The sequence below is a fragment of the Gymnoscopelus braueri genome, assembly GCF_963280865.1.
Source record: "Gymnoscopelus braueri genome assembly, chromosome: 8".
NCBI lineage: Eukaryota > Metazoa > Chordata > Actinopteri > Myctophiformes > Myctophidae > Gymnoscopelus > Gymnoscopelus braueri.
The window spans coordinates 33,640,210-33,655,260 of record NC_137609.1 but is presented as its reverse complement, the minus strand read 5'-3'; positions in this window follow the sequence as shown (position 1 = coordinate 33,655,260).

Genomic DNA, 15,051 nt, shown 5'->3' with positions numbered 1-15,051 from the left:
ACATTATTATTAGTTGAGGCACAAAGCAATGTGAATATTGTAATTAAGCTGTTTGGCCTTGTATATTTACCATACTGTATGTACAGCATGTAAGTATATGTATGTATGTATGTATGTATGTATGTATGTATGTATGTATGTATGTATGTATGTATGTATGTATGTATGTATGTATGTATGTATGTATGTATGTATGTATGTATGTATGTATGTATGTATGTATGTATGTAATTATGTATGTATGTATGTACAAAGGTATGTAGGCTACAGTATTATGTATGTAACTTATACGTATGTATGTAAATTCCACACATTTCTCCACCAGAGGGTGCTGAAAATGCCTAAACGCACATTGTGTGTAACACACTACCTACCATGCATGCACCCCAAAGGATGAGAGGATGAGACACATGGCTCAGCTAGCACACCTCTAGGTGACCTTGTAATTATCAAACAGCAAGACCACAGCAAACCAATCACTACCATGCTCGTCTTCCCATTATCATTAGGAACAATGTTTCTGCTTGAACAGGTTTAGCACCACGTCCCCAAACACGAGGGATTATCTTACCTCTGGTGGGATGAGTTGTTGGTGTGGAGCAATGTGTGACATTTCTCTGCTGTGGCCTGAGGTTTCTAAGCTGTAGAGGAACTCCATGGGGGGTTGTTGTCTGTCACCGTAATATAGCAGAAAGGTGGGGGTAAAGCCTTAAGGGAGGGGAGCCTTTCACCACTTTACCCATCAACCTTCTAGCCCATTGTCAGCCCTTTGTGGTACAGAAGATACCTCTTTCCCCACCTCTATCATCGTACTGTACAGTAATAGCCCTCACACATAGATTACATTCAGAGTTAAATTAAAGCTGCGATCCATAACCTAGTTTTTGTGAATGAAATGTCATTTTGACCAATCTGTACGGTATGAGTATGTTAACACTCTAACAACACACTCTCAAAGTGGAATTCCTCCTCCTCCCAGACAGGCTTTGTGTATTAGCTCAACGGTAGAAATGTTGGCGCTTGTGCGGCGGACACTGGTTCGATTCTCGGATCCTGGTGGGAGGTCGTGGGACATGGAACTTAAGTCACGGATTGCAGCGTTAACACTCACTGAACAATTTTGCAGTGCATGATGTGCATCAGTTCCCCTGAGATCCCTGAACGCCACATGCACCCACCACCACCCCCCGTGTTACTCACCACACCTGCCCTCAAGGGGTTTGTTTTCTTGGTTAGTCGCCTCCTTCACTCTGTCTTTCATCCCCTCTCTTCTGAGAAGGACATCTGATACATGATGCAGATGATAGGAATACCTCAGGTGCTCATGTAAAAATAAAGTCCTCTACGTCCCAATTGCTCTCCCACATCTGCAAGGTTATATCGACTATCACAGCGGTGTCTGGCAGTAAATCATAGTCGCTGAAGCCTGGCTGTTTGAATGTTTAATACGGTGACACGTTAAAAATAAACGATGCTTTGGCATGACTCAGGGTTTCTTCACTTCTGTTGGAAGGGAAACAATTTTTTTCTGCCCCATTTACAGTAGCCTACATTCTTTTATGTTTATGCTCGAGCATGAGCATATGCCCATAGCAGAAATGATTAATGCTGACGCAGAGTGCATAATACATAATGCATAATGCATAATGCATAAACCCCTTTGAATATTTGAATTTTGGAAGAAAAAGACGGCGAGAATCACATAGGCTACTGTATTCTAAGAGCTGATGTAATTTCAGCTGCGGAGGGGGCTTACTAAATTTGGTATGTGTGTGTGTGTGTGTGTGTGTGCGAGCGAGCGAGCGAGCGAGCGAGCGAGGTACATACAGGGCAAGGTGAGGGTCACTCGAGCCGACAAGCCCAACGGCAATCATTCTCCTCAAACACTCTGTTCACCTTTGTAGAGCGCAGTGGCACACTTGTACTTGTGGCTGAGCAACCGCAACCCATGTTATTTTTGTCTTATTCAGGGACGATGGGGAGCAATAGGACAGGGAATCCGCATTTGATATCCCCCTCAAGTCATTCATTTTTATGGCCGGTGGGGATATGTTTTATCCCTGCTTCAGGTCAGACTGTATTAAATACATGCATTTCCTTTTGGGATAGATCTGATATGTTTGAATTTATGTTTGATAATGTCGCATCTCTGAGAATTAACCACTTTGAACTAGGTCCCTATTTTTGACAACATCCCAAAATTGTCTAACGGGTGGGCGGGCCAAACTTGGCGCCAACACTGCCATCAGAATAGGCCTCAGACGCACCATTGCTCTGCCCCCTCTGTGTTCCTATTGGCTGGGGTTTAAACAGCCATAACTCCAGTTCCCAGCATGCTACAGGCTCGAAACTTTGGTGGGTGGTCTTACGGGACAGGCTGTAATTTCTTAAGCCCCGCCCCCTCTGTGTTCCTATTTCTGGACTTTAAACAGCCATAACTCCAGTTCCCTTATGCTAAAGGCTTCAAACTTGGTTGGTGGTCTTATGGGACAGGTTGTAATTGCTGACGCCCCGCCCCCTCTGTGTTCCTATTGCCTGGGCTTTAAACAGCCATAACTCCAGTTCCCATATTGCTACAGGCTCCAAACTTGGAGGATGGTCCCACCAACTTCATATTTAATCAAAAATAACCCCTTCCATTTTTCCTTCCTACTTCTGGTTTGTCGGATTGTGGGTGAAGTTTCACTTCACCCACACACTCTCTGAGGGGTGTGGAGGAGTTCAATGGTGCAACCCGGAATTGGATCTGTTCACTTCTGGTTTTACAAGGAAGTGGTCGTAGTGACCCTCCCGTAGTGCCCCCCCCCCTCCCCCCCCACGTACAAGGAATCCAACGGTAAAGACCGGAAGTCGATCCGACCACCGGAAGTGGTGGCTTTGATCATTTCTTTGCCCCTATCTCCCGAATGCAAGGTCGCACAGGTATGACAGTGGACCTGGGTGCTGCAAGTGCACTGTTGCTCCAATCTGCACCAAACTTGGCACAAACACTGTTCAGGGGTCTGCCATGACAATCATACCAGGGACCATGTCAGGGTCCCCCAGGGGCCACAGGCACACCGTTGCTCCAATCATCACCAAACATGGCACAAATACTGGTCAGGGATCTACCATGATAATAGTCACACCAAAAACAAGCTTTTAAAAAAATGCACACATGTGGGTCACTATAGCAGTGTTAGAGCAATTTCAAACATTTCAAATGACCATAATTCGGTGACCATTGACCTCTTGATAAGCTCAATATAGAACTGGATTAGACAGAAAATCTATAGCTTTCAAAATCTTCCAAAACTTGAAAATTTTAGCCATGCGATAACGTCATATTACAAAGTTTAAAATAGGACTTAAAGGCATGTTTACTTTCAAACATGTTTGGGGTCATTTTCACGTCTACTCTGGCTTTTGTGAGCAGACAGTTTTTAAGTTGCCCATTTTAACCATGTTAGATTCATTGAAAACATGTGTCCTTGGTTCTAGTGACTGATATTGTCCTAATGCGTAAGGTTTTTTTTCAATACATTTGTTCATTTATTTTGTATTTTTTGGGGGATCTTTTCCACACAGAAAGGCCCTTTCGCGAACCTCACCTAGGGTATAGGCACTGATGACGCGGAGGAGAGAACACGCCCCCAGCGCCCCCGGTAGGAATTGAACCCAAGACACATTTGCCCTTTATAGCGCCACCAGAAGGCCGACTTATGTAAAACACATTTTTTTATATTTTTGTTTCTTTCTGTGCAGCACTTTGGGCAATCTTTGGCTGTAAATAAATGTAATTGTCTCCGCCAGGCCGAAAGGCATGGCGAGAGAGAGTATGTTTTACCCTCCGTCCGTCCGTGTGTGTGTCCGTGTGTCCTTGTGTTAGCAGCTAATCTCCGGCACCGTTGGCCCGGTCGCTGCGAAACTGTGCACACACAATCCTTGGATGCCAATTCAGAACCTCTGCCTCAAATTTTTCACATGGGCCTGTTATAGCGCTACCTGGAGGCCGATTTGTGCAAAACCCATTTTTTTATATTACTCCTACAGATTTTATCCAAACGTCATGCAAATCGGTACACAGTATCTCTATAGTCATGTGATCAACACGGATCTATCCGATTTCCCATATTCCATCCTCATTGGCTAAGGTTGGCTTCCAAAATTTGCAGGATTGGTCCGTTTTGAACAAAATGCCTCAAATCATGAACGCAGCTTGCGATTTCCGTGAAATTTCACAAACACATTCCCACTAAGCCAAGGAAGAAATGCCACCCTTTTTCACATTGGCCTGTTATAGCGCCACCAGCAGGTCTAATTTAGCAAAACACATTTTTGGAACAAAATACCTCAAATCATGAATGCAGTGTCCGATTGCCGTGAACGACCTAAGAATCAATGGCACCCTTTTCACATTGGCCTATTATAGCGCCACCAGGAGGCCACAATAACGTACCTGACCTGGCGGAGACTTGTGCTCCGAGGAGCACTTTTTCTAGTTTAACAATAGGATTCTGAGTCCAGAGCTGAGTGACAATGAGCAGCAAAGCCTACACGGTGAGGTCGAGCACATTTATGAGACGTACTGCCTGGAGGAGAGCATCGACAAGATCCGCTTTGAGCCCGCCATCGTGGAGGAGATCAAGAACAGTAAGGGGACACACACCCCCTCATGTCCAGTGTTTGGCTCTGCATTGATGTATTTAATGACAGAAACACTTGAATCAACAATTCTTTGTTTACATTTTGTCCAACCTGTTCTCATGTGTCTCTCTGCTACAACTACAAAATGTTTCACTCCATACATTTTGTCTCTTATGAAGAAGATTGCCTAAGCAAGCATTTTATCCATCCAAAACTGCCAGCGTTTTTACCTTATTTTGACTATCCACGGAGACCCACGGAAGCCACGATGTGCACAGGGGGATTTGAAATGACGTAGATCTGCGTCAATGGCAGGGAATGTGTTAAGTTGTGAGGAGAAATTGAAAAACAATGCTGTTTAACTAACCATTTGTCAAACATTAGCAGACAGAAATGTAGAACAAACTAATAATGTCAGCCACTCACTTACACCAAATGTTTTTGTATGATATTTTTTTTTATTCGAGTTCCAATTTAAAATGTATGTGTATTATAATAATTTATAATAAACCATGACGTAAAGTTCTGAGCTTGTGTTTGTCAGATATAAGCGGAGCATCTCTGTGTTGTCAGTTGCTGAGGGTCCATACAGCGAGGTGGTCAAGCTGCAGACCGTGCCCTGTCTGTTCCAGGCCTACGAACACGTCCTGTCCCTGCTGGAGAGAGTGTTCACACCCATGTTCTGTCACAGTGACGAGGTGAGACTGGTACCATGCATGCTCTTAAAATCACATCAACCCTAGTGACCCTATTCTCGGGCGAACATTCGGCCAAAATAGCTGAACTACAAGTTAGCTACCTCTGTCTTACTTCTGTATTACTTTGTCTGTGTTTGTGCAGTATTTCAGACACCTGCTAAGAGGAGTTGAATCTCCAATAAGGAACTCCAGAATTAACCGGTGGGTGTTCCCTGCTGTCATACCCATAACCTTTTATGCACACATCACTCTTCACGTACTTGACCGATCTTGGAACCTATTACCCAACAAGCTGTCATTTCATTATTAAAACCAAATATCCACTAAACATACAAACTCCTGATAGCCCAAAGTAAAAAGTGTTAAAAAAAATTGTATAAAATCATCTTTAACCCATTAAGACCGGGAACGCATCTGAGTCATTTTTTTTCGCGGCACCGAGTGCCACGCTATGAGCTTGTAGATCTGCTTTTTTTTTTTTTATCGTGCATATATATATTTCTAAGGCGAACATTTGTAACTCAAATCTTAGCTGCTGGGGAATTCTACAAATGTCTTCCAAATCCTAACATTTTCCTGAAAAACTATATGTCACTATATGAGTGGTTCTCAAACTTTTCCATGTCAAGGACCACCCACAATTATATGCATTTGGCCGCAGGACCCATATCAAAATATGTTGTTCCAGGGACCCCCAGAAGCAAAGATTTGAGTAAAAAAAATCCGTCTTAAAACATATATTCAAAGTTTTGCACAAAGTTTCCACGATTTTTCAAAAAATAGCAGATCTACAAGCTCATAGCGCTGCACTCGGTGCCACTTTATGAGCTTGTAGATCTGCTATTTTTGAATAGCCAAAGAAATCATAAAATGACACAGATGTGTTCCCGGTCCTAATGGGTTAATGAATCAATATTGAGGCAAAAGTTTGAAATAAAGGTGATATTGACTTTAAGTCATATCGCCCAAGCCCTAATGTGCAGCATTTTTGCGGTGAGCTCCGCATTCATGTCCTTGTGCGTATTGTACTGTATGATATATCAGCCAATCGGTGTAGCTCAATGCACATGGAGAGACTTTCATTTTTTCCTCCATTGAAAACTGTTCCCACATTATTCACAATAGCCCAGAAGGGCTTCTCTCCAGGGTGAATTCTCTGATGGTTCTTTAAAGCATCATATTGGTTAAAACCCTTCTTACACGGTTCAAGTGTGAATTGCTTGAATGTGTTTCTTTAAGGAGCGGTGGCGTTTGAACCATTTCTTACACTGGTCGCAGAAGTAGTAGTTTTCTGAATGAATTATCTGGTGAGATCTGAGGCCATGGTCAGTGCTGAACCATTTATCACACTGGTCACAGTGGTAGGGCTTCTCTCCTGTATGAATTCTCTGGTGTTGTTTGAGACTACTACTTTGGCTGAACTTTTCCCCACACTGGTCACAGCGGTAGGGCTTCTCTCCTGTATGAATTCTCTGGTGACGTTTGAGACTACTACTTAGGCTGAACTTTTCCCCACACTGGTCACAGCGGTAGGGCTTCTCTCCTGTATGAATTCTCAGGTGACCTTTGAGATTACTACTTTGGCTGAACTTTTCCCCACACTGGTCACAGCGGTAGGGCTTCTCTCCTGTATGAATTCTCTGGTGACGTTTGAGACTACTACTTTGGCTGAACTTTTCCCCACAGTGGTCACAGTGGTAGGGCTTCTCTCCTGTATGAATTCTCAGGTGACTTTTGAGATGACTACTTCGGCTGAACTTTTCCCCACACTGGTCACAGCGGTAGGGCTTCTCTCCTGTATGAATTCTCTGGTGACGTTTGAGATGACTGTTGCTGAAGAAGTTATTCCCACACTGGTCACAGCAGAATTGTTTCTTCACTGGTAGTTGGGCAGGAAAGACCTCTGGAATGGAGAATGAGGGGAGATAAATAAACCATAAAATGAATAGAAATAACATGGAAGCTGTTGTATTACCAACTGATAATGTTCTAATTGTAAAAGCATCTGGCACTACTTCCTTCTTCAAACTGATACAGTAGGTGATACAGTAGGCTGTTTCATATGCACCATTTAACCAGTTAATACACCATACCATCACTGTCGGGTGGGAACCTTGTGTCCAAAACTGTTACTTTTCAGAAAATGGAAAAAAGAACCTGTGTTCCAATAGATCCAATGTAGTTATTTGAGCAGACCCTATTGTATTATTTATTCACCAGCTCTTGTTAATACTTTTCATTTGTACCAACGTCAAAGTATACAGATTTTTCTAAATTTGTCCAACTTTTTCGAAAACAGACGATCTACAAGCTCACAACGCACATTTTGAGCTATGGGCTATTTTTGAATAGCCAAAGTATAAAATTGGGTGTAATCGGTTATTATATGTTTTATCAAAATTGTCAAAATCTACAAAGTAACTTGAACTTAAGTTTTAAAATAATTGTAGTGGAGTAAAGGCCTTTGCAGACAGGGTGCGATTAGTCAATCAGTTTTTACCGCATGCGAAAAGACGCACAAATCGAACTGGGTTCGATTGGAAAAAAAACGCATCGCCGCACGGTAAATTCGGAGCCGGTGTGCATGAAGTCATTGAGAACCATGTGTTCATTTAAAAAATGATATTGTCAGTTTTTTCCGTGCGAAAAATCGCACCCTGTCTGCAAAGGCCTTAAAACATACAATATCTGCCTCTGAGATGTATTCGAGAAGAAGTATAAAGTATTGAAAAATGGAAATACTCAAGTAAAGTAAAAGTACCTCAAGATTGCACTTAGTACTCAAGAAAATAGTGAATGGTCTATTTTATATAGCGCTTTTTATCCAAGGCACTTGTGCATTGTGCATTACCCATTCACACACACATTCACTGACGGCTGGGGAGTGTCTTGCTCAAGGTCAAGGACACTTCGACAGTAACTCTGGGGGAGCCCGGGACGGCCGCTCTACATTCTGAGCCGCTGCCGTCCCAAGTAAATGTACTTAGTTACGTTCCACCACTGCCATGAAATGATGCTCTTATATTGTACCGGTACTATGCTAATCAAACACACACAGACTAAACTCTTCTCACTCACTCACTCACTCACTCACTCACTCACTCACTCACTCACACACACACACACACACACACACACACACACACACACACACACACACACACACACACACACACACACACACACACACACACACACACACACACACACACACACACACACACATTTTAATTCTTTATTTGAATCCACAAATTACAATTAATTTACAGGGAAACAAATATAGCGGGGTTGATAGTTCATGGCAGGGACGTGCTGGCCATGAACTATCCTCTCCATTTCAGGCCGACCAGGCCGGCCGTTTGATAAAAAGCGGACGAAATTAAGTAAAAAACGGCAGAAATTAAGTTAAAAAAATCGATGGCCGCGCACCTTACGGGCCTCTCTATCTGAGATTCCCAGGCTGAATTAGGGGCCCAGCACGTCCCTGGTTCATGGTCCCTAAGGATACACATGGCACCTTCTCCTCCACACAGACAAACTGCCTATAACAGCTGAAACAGAGCAATATTTAGTAAGTTGTTTGGCTTTGCTTTTTGTCATGCCAGCAATTGCTAGGCCACGCGTGGTCAGCTTCTATACATGGCCCAGGCTTCCAATTATGAGTACAGAGAATCTGTATCTGTACCCAAGGTTTGTTATGATTCTCAGTAGCGGTTGGTACTTAGTAGCGGTTGATACTTAGAATGCTTATCTTGGAAAGCCTGGTCCAGCCTGGTCCATGTATAAATCAAAGACACAGCCCACCTCCATAATCAGGAGGTGGACACACACGCACGCACGCACGCACGCACGCACGCACGCACGCACGCACGCACGCACGCACGCACGCACGCACGCACGCACGCACGCACGCACGCACGCACGCACGCACGCACGCACGCACGCACGCACGCACGCACGCACGCACGCACGCACGCACGCACGCACACACACACACACACACACTACAATACTCCCTTCACATTCCTTCTCTCCTGGATAGATTCTCTGGTGAGATGGGAGGCCTTTTTGCTTCTGCTTCAAGTTTTCTCACACAGTGTAGTGATTCAGCGTGTTTTTAAGCAAACCTTAACCTTAATTCTGTGGTCTGCAGCTCTTATTGTCTCCGCCAGGCCGAAAGGCATGGCGAGAGAGTATGTTTTCGCCCCTGTCCGTCCGTCCGTCCGTGTGTCCGTGTGTCTGTCCGTCCGTCCTGTCTGTGTGTTACCACCAAATCTCCGGCACCGTTGGCCCGGTCGCTGCGAAACTGTGCACACACACTCCCTGGATGCCAATTCAGAACCTCTGCCTCAAATTTTTCACATGGGCCTGTTATAGCGCCACCAGGAGGCCGATTTGTGCAAAACCCATTTTTTCCCATTATTCCTACAGTTTTTAACCAAACCTCATGCAAATCAGTACACAGTATCTCTATAGTCATGTGATCAACCCTGATCTGTCCGATTTCCCATATTCCATCCTCATTGGCTAAGGTTACCATCCAAAGTTTGCAGGATTGGTCCGTTTTGAACAAACTGCCTCAAATCATGAACGCAGCTTGGCATTTGCATAAAATTGCACACGCACATTCCCACTAGGCCGAGGAAGAAATGGCACTTAAAACTTTTCACATCAGCCTCATGGTGGCGCTATAACAGGCCGATTTGCATTTTTAACTATAACTGCACCGATCTGCGTGAAACTTTGCACGCCTACTCCCTAGAGGCCAAGGAAAAACATCTGCACTGCATTTTTCACATCTGCTTTTTACAGCGCCACCAGGAGGCCGACTTATGTCAAATACATTTTTGGATATTAATCCTTCAGATTTTATCCAAACATCACACAAATCGGTACACAGTATCTCTATAGTCATGTGAGTAAGACGCATCTGTCCGATATTTCATATTCCATCCTGATTGGCTAAGGTTGACTTCCAAAGTTTGCAGGATTGGTCCGTTTTGAACAAAATGTCTGAAATCATGAACGCGGCGTGCGATTTCCGTGAAAATTTGCACGCACATTCCCACTAGGCCGAGGAAGAAATGCCACCCTTTTCACATTGGCCTATTATAGCGCCACCAGGAGGCCACAATAACGTACCTGACCTGGCGGAGACCTGTGCTCCGAGGAGCACTTTTTCTAGTCTACAGTTGATTTGCTGCTGGAAGGAAGCATACTCCGCTACTCTGTCCAGTGTTAATATAACAGTTCTGTATCTGTTGGTTGTAGCCTATTGAAGATGAAGGGAGACTTGAAAGTGACATAAAAGCAGCACATACCTGTTCTTTGTAAAGTGATTCCAGGCATCAGCATTGCTTCGAGCAGCCTGCGTCCATGGATCTGTTGTTGTTCCTCTTCTGACACAGTTGACAAGCTTTTAGAGGCCATCTTTCTTCTGAAAACCCTAAATAGTTCATCTTCAGTCCATTTGGATAGTTGATATTTCAGGCAGGGTTTTACCATTTGATCAAGTTCAGTATGGTAATGAATGACTTAATGAGTTAATAATAAAAAATATTCGTACACCACTACACTTTGACTAAGAAGAAACCCGACCTAGACCCACAGAGCAGCACCTACAGACTGTAAGCGTCCACTCTCTGCTCAAGCCTCCTACACTCGCCTCATGCATGCAGATGATTCATGGGAGAGAGCAGACAGATATACTCCCCCACACACTCCCCAGTCTCTTGAACAAAAGTTTGACCGTTTGAACACAGTCCAAGGACAAACACAGGCTGATGTAGCGAAATAAAAAATATGAATCTGTGGTATTGACTGTAGCTGACAAAATGTAAACTGATTGTAGCTGACAAATGGACCTGTAAGGATCCTGTAAGGGACAGGGTCCATTTGGTTCCCAACTATAATTTACAATTAGGCATTTAGCAGACGCTCCTTATCAAGAGCGACTTACAGTAAGCAAGGTAAACACATTCAAACGCAGAGAGTTAGTGTAGTACCTCAGTAATCTAAGATCACGTGACGTGGAAATCCTTGCTTAATTTATGGATTCCAGTCTTGAAGTCTAGCGGAACTGAAACTCTCAAAAGATCAGCAAAACATTGACTCAGATACAATATTAAATGATAGTAGAAAGATTTATTTACAGCGCTGTAACAGTCACACAACATATACATACATCCTACACCAGCAAAGCACACAGATAGACTGACTTGCTCTTCCCTGACTGTCTGCTCATAATTGGCTAAAGGAAAACAATAATACATTTGATCTTTTCTGCTGAGCTTGTTCGTGCTAAAACATATCTCCCCTGCAAAGCCATAAAACAAAGGGGCCACTGACTTGCTGGCAGCTGTGACCTGCCGACCTGAACTCCCTTTTCCGGCCTTATCTGTTTTAGGCCATGCATGTTCTCAGCTCTCAAACTTAAAATACCAAAAGTAAAAGTACTCATTGTGCAGAATGTCCCATTTCACAAGTTCCATTTGAAAATAGCAGATCTACAAGCTCACAATATTGTGATCTTGTAGATCGGCTATTTTCAAATGGACGAAATATATATAGGGCTGAAGTAACTAGTAACTAAAGCTGTCAAATAATTGTTGTGGAGTAAAAGTACAATATTTGCCTCCGAGATGTAGTGGAGTAGAAGTAAAAGTATTGAAAATGGGAAATACTCCAGTAAAGTAAACATTTCTCAAAATGCCGATCCCGATTTTGTAGTCCCAGACAACCGATTACTGATGTTTTAACCAATATTTTGTCAAAATGTGCAACAATCATAAAAAAAAACGTTGACTTAATTCAAGTTGCTATTTGAGAACATTTAACTTATGAGCAAAATAAAAGTTAAAGGGATTCTAGGTAACTTGAAACCTAAATTTAAAAAACTATTTATGTATTTATATTTAGCATTTTTTCCCCTCTATCAGCCACTATATAATGATGCTGGGGTGTTTTCCTGCATTGAAACACAGTCCTCTTTCTGAAATCCGTATTTTCCCTACTATTTATGTTTTGACATCCAGGTGTCCGGGACGTAAATGAAATGAAGTGCGTGTGCGTGTGTGCACATGAGCTGCTGATTAAGGCTGAAGGGGAACGAACTGCTGATTGGCTGAAGGGGTTGTCAGTCAACGGTACTAATCCAGCCCAGCTGTTTGACAACAGTTTTATTCTTTTTTTTTATCTCTGAAATTGCCTAGAACCCCTTTAATAATAGTAACTTCTTGATAGATACAAAATACAGTTAAACAGTTTTTTTTTATTCAGAGGCCGATATACTGTATGATATATCAGCCAATCGGTGTAGCTCAATGCACATTTTTTTCCTCCATTGAAAACTGTTCCCACATAATTCACAATAGCCCAGAAGGTCTTCTCTTAAGGGTGAATTCTCTGATGGTTCTTTAAAGCATCATATTGGTTAAAACCCTTCTTACACGGTTCATTCAAGTGTGAATTGCTTGAATGTGTCTCTTTAAGGAGCTGTGGTGTTTGAAAAATGTCTCACACTGGTCACAGAAGTAGTAGTTTTCTGAATGAATTATCTGGTGAGATCTGAGGCCATGGTCAGTGCTGAACCATGTCCCACACTGGTCACAGTGGTAGGGCTTCTCTCCTGTATGAATGCTCTGGTGTTGTTTGAGAATACTACTTCGGCTGAACTTTTCCCCACACTGGTCACAGTGGTAGGGCTTCTCTCCTGTATGAATGCTGTGGTGACGTTTGAGATTACTACTATAGCTGAACTTTTCCCCACACTGGTCACAGTGGTAGGGCTTCTCTCCTGTATGAATTCTCTGGTGATGTTTGAGATGACTGTTTCTGAAGAACTTATTCCCACACTGGTCACAGTGGTAGGGCTTCTCTCCTGTATGAATTCTCTGGTGTTGTTTGAGATGACTGTTGCTGAAGAAGTTATTCCCACACTGGTCACAGCAGAATTGTTTCTTCACTGGTAGTTGGGCAGGAAAGACCTCTGGAATGGAGAATGAGGGGAGATAAATAAACCATAAAATGAATAGAAATAACATGGAAGCTGTTGTATTACCAACTGATAGTGTTCTAATTGTAAAAGCATCTGGCACTACTTCCTTCTTCAAACTGATACAGTAGGTGATACAGTAGGCTGTTTCATATGCACCATTTAACCAGTTAATACACCATACCATCACTGTTGGGTGGGAACCTTGTGTCCAAAACTGTTACTTTTCAGAAAATGGAAAAAAGAACCTGTGTTCCAATAGATCCAATGTAGTTATTTGAGCAGACCCTAGCAGATCCTTTTGTGTGTAACTCACTGTTGTAACTTGTATGTCAAAGTAGGGCATTCATTTCCAAAAAGAAATAAAAGTTGAAATATGGAGATTTGAGATTTCTGCCTGATGGCAACAATATTTGTTATACAGGAACTGCCAGGCCCAGATTAGCCTGGTGACTGATCTGTCCTGCAGCCCATTAAAATGCAAGGAAAAAGTGGTGGAAGAAGTGCACACATGTTTTACATAGGGTGCGTTCGGAAATTGCGCACCAACGTCAAAGTATTCAGATTTTTCTAAATTTGTCCAACTTTTTCGAAAACAGCCGATCTACAAGGAAATTGTGATGTGCATTACATTCACCCATTCACACACACACATTCACTGACGGCTGGGGAGTGTCTTGCTCAAGGTCAAGGACGTATCTCTGGGGGAGTTACCTTCCAGTTCCCAGCGGCCGCTCTACCTCCTGAGCCACTGCTGTCCCAAGTAAATGTACTTAGTTACTTTCCACCACTGCCATGAAATGATGCTCTTATATAGTACTGGTACTATGCTAATCAAACACACACAGACTAAACTCCTCTCTCACACACACACACACACACACACACACACACAGACACAGACACACAGACACACAGACACACACACACACACACACACACACACACACACACACACACACACACACACACACACACACACACACACACACACACTATAATACTCCCTTCACATTCCTTCTCTCCTGTATATAAATTCTCTGGTGAGATGGGAGGACATTTTGCTTCAATTTTGTGGTCTGCAGCTCTTATCTACAGTTGATTTTCTGCTGGAAGGAAGCATACTCCACTACTCTGTCCAGTGTTAATATAACAGTTCTGTATCTGTTGGTTGTAGCCTATTGAAGATGAAGGGAGACTTGAAAGTGACATAAAAGCAGCACATACCTGTTCTGTGTAACATCATTTCGGGCATCAGCATTGCTTCGAGCAGCCTGCGTCCATGGTAGATCTGTTGCTGTTCCTCTTCTGACACTGTTGAAAAGCTTTTGGAGGCCATCTTTCTTCTGAAAACCCTAAATAGTTCATCTTCAGTCCATTTGGATAGTTGATATATCAGACAGGGTTTTACCAGCTGGGATCTGAATGTACTTAACATTTGATCAAGTTCAGTATGGTAATGAACGACTTAATGAGTTAATAATAAGAATTATTCGTACACGACTCCGCAAACCGACCTAGACCCACAGAGCAGGACCTACAGACTGTAAGCAGGACGCATCCAGCGTCCACTCTCTGCTCCAGCCTCCTACACTCACCTCATGCATGCAGATGATTGGGAGAGAGCAGACAGATACTCCCCCACACACTCCCCAGTCTCTTGAACAAAAGTTTGACCGTTTGAACACAGTCCAAGGACAAACACAGGCTGATGTAGCGAAATAAAAACATATG